Consider the following 3,324-nt stretch of genomic DNA (forward strand, 5'->3'; position numbering starts at 1 on the left):
TCAAACTGACGACTGACTGTCTGATGCCCTCTGTGAGAGCTGAACTTTGATTAAAGTCTGGAGGAGACCTGCAGAGCATTGCTGCTCTCCTGAGTCTGCACATCATCACGTGGAAAGACTCTCTGGCAGAGGTATCAGAACTCTTCTAGAGGGCGTTAGCTCGTTGGTGCACACCTGTTATTAAAGTCTAATAAATACATTACTACAATGGAACGCCTTCATTGTTAATAAACTCTCTGAGCGACTTTCTGTTAACTGCTAAATTAAAAGATTCCAAAGACGCCTTGAAAAAATGCGCTAAAATCAATTAGCACAATTTTCTGCTGAAATAATGGGTCCACCTTCACTCTCCATCTTCCAAAATATCCACACCTGACCAGCTTTCCTCATCTAAAAGTGGTGGAAGACCAGCGTCCTTAAGGAAGGCCATGGCCCTCTAAGATACTCACTCCATGACACATTACTAGTTGTGTGTCTTGTTTCGTCCTTGCTGGAGAACACAAATCTCTGAAGCGTTTGATCCTTCCTGGCTCTCACTTTCATGCCTCCGGCAGACACAGTGCACCTCTGTGCCACTCTGGCCTAATGCAGCCTGGATTAGGCTCAATACAGCCTCCCTCAGACTGGTCCCTCCTCATTCAAGACCAATGCAGCCTCTTTCCAGGCCCAGCCTCTCTCAGATCCTTGCAGCCTCCTTTAGACTCAGTGCAACCTTCTTTAGGATCCGTGCAGCTGTTTTCAGGTTCCTCACTGCCTCTTTCCCGCTCAGATCAGCCTAGTTATAGCTCACTGAATCCTCCTCTTGGTTCACTGAGCGGTCTTCTTTGGGATAAGCCAAAGCATATCCGGCACACCACAGCCCATTCCAACTTACTGAACCCTCCAAGAGTCACAGCCCTATTCAGATGAAGCCCAGATCCCTTTAAGCCTGGCTCAGAAAACCTCTTTCAGGGTCAATGCAAGCGTTGTATCACTTTGACAGAGGACGTAGACCACAGCCCAATCATGCAAGATCGCTTCAGGCGACCAAATCTGCTTCACCACGCGACACATGAACTGGGTCTATTTTTAAGCAGCTCAACCTGGCTACTGCTCCTCCTCTTATGTCTTCATTTATAGCTTGTCTGGAACAGAGATTTGTCCCCTCCCCTTTTAAAGAGCACACAGTTATTCTGCCGGTTAAGAAACCAGGAGATGACCCAGCAATTGTGACAGATTATCACCATTTGTTGCTATACTGTTTGTGGCTAAGATTCTGGAAGATTTTGTCCCAAAAACAACTATGCAGTTACCTTTAAAGAAGTGTCTGGTTGGTACTCAAGTTGGATTTCGCCCGGCCCATAGTGCTGAAACCATACTATTACTATTATCCATTATGCATGAGTTAAGATGAACTTGGATTAGGGACATTCTAAAGTCTTGATTCTATTGGAGCTCTCTGGTACTTTTAAAACAGTCAATGACAACATCCTTTAGAAAGGCGGAAGCATAAATATCACATTTAGGCTTATTGATAGCATTTTGAGGTACGTTTTGTATAACTTCAAAACATACTGCAAAATGCAGTCTGTGACTAGACCCCGGAATCCTGCTTTATTTTATTTCTTCATTTAGAGCTATTTCTATTACATAGCCTGTGAAGTGAGTGATCTCCAGGTGGTTCTCTTCTCTTTGTTGAGAGTGAAGATCCTGGTGTTGGCTAAATAGGAAGATTATTTTGAATCATCCCAAGTACCAGACTGGATCCAGAAATGACTTCCAAAGCTCACAAACATCAGCAGACGGCACCATCAACCTGAATCGTGTATCCATCCACCCCCTTGACATGATGACACAAGTCACATATAGGTGCAACCCTGTGGGCTGGTGTCAGGATTTTTTCTCATGCCCTCAGAAGCTGATAGGAGCCTGACAACAATCGGAGTGAAACAGGCAGGAACAGAACTAACTTGGGATTTTATTAATTCCTGAAAGCAACCTCCACAGAACAGGCAGCCGGGTGGGCGGTGAGGAATGTTACGTTATGTTATGTTATTAGGATTTGTAGAGCGCATGGCTACCCGAAGGCCTTCCAGCGCTAGGCATGAGATGCAAAGAAGCGGGAGAAGAGAAAGTTATTTGCACTCATTGAACAACCAGATTTTCAGTTTTTTTCTGAAGGATGATTCTGTTGGAATCTGTTGATCCATAGAGTATCCCCCAGAAAGAGGGGTTTTGGAGGTAACATTTTTCTAATGGACACTTCTACCCTAAGTCTAGTCACCTTTTGAATAAATAACAAATCAGTACCTCCAAGGGGTGGTTCTGGGGCGTGGACTTACATCAGGAAGCTCTACAGGAACAAACAAGAAAAATTACCAGCACTGCAAACCTGAAAATCAATGCCATGATGCCTGGTGAAAGTATAGATGGAAGCCATTTTAGCAAGTTGTCCAAAACTGGAAGACCATGAGTTGGAGAGATAGTTGCAGACTTTGCTATGGAGGAATAAGCCCAAAGGCCTTCTGAAGGATCCTCGTTGGCAAGGGCATTCCACAATTTAATGCAAAGGACAATATAAAGGGGCAAGGTTTGCTTCCAAGCAACTTTCCCTTTCTTTGCACTGGTGAATCTAATGACCAGCTATCATCCATCTGTTGGCTCTTAGTTCTATCTATATAGAAGCTAGAGAACAAATCCAGCCTTTCCTCCTCCTTGGATGGATGTGGAGTAGCAAAGAACATGCGAAGTTTAAAGAACTGCCTCACATGAAAACATGGTGCTGCTTTCATTAGAAAGGACACACATGTCTAAGAACCAGCTTGTCCTGGAAGAATGTCATTCATGGAGGATGGAACTACAGAGCCTGAAGCATACTGGTGTAGAATGCAGAAGTGACTGCCCATAAAGAGCACAATTTAAAGTGTGAGACTACAGCGATGAAGAGGCTCAAATGGCGAACGCATTACGAAGATAATGACAAGATCGAGGTCCCACTATGGTGTAATATAAGGAGCAGGAGGAAACATGCACCAGCCCTTTCAAGAAACACATCACAGCCAATTAATTGATTAATGAATGCTGATCAGTTAACCCGGAAAGACCAGCAGGACAGATAAATAACATGTTGGGCCAAGGAAAAGACAAACAGCAGTAAATCTTAAAACTTTGACTATAAAGGGTCAACATGAGACTCTGCATACTGTCAAGAGCAGGTCTTTTTGACGCCGGGTGTAGGATCTTCTTGGTACGAAGGAATAGTCTGCCATCTTTGGAAACAAACCCAGATGCAAGAATGAAATTGGAAGTTTGGAATTGCTCCAGAAATCAGTTACAGCAGGAGGG

The sequence above is a fragment of the Lissotriton vulgaris genome, chromosome 9 (genome assembly GCF_964263255.1).
Source record: "Lissotriton vulgaris chromosome 9, aLisVul1.2, whole genome shotgun sequence".
NCBI classification, from domain to species: Eukaryota; Metazoa; Chordata; class Amphibia; order Caudata; family Salamandridae; genus Lissotriton; species Lissotriton vulgaris.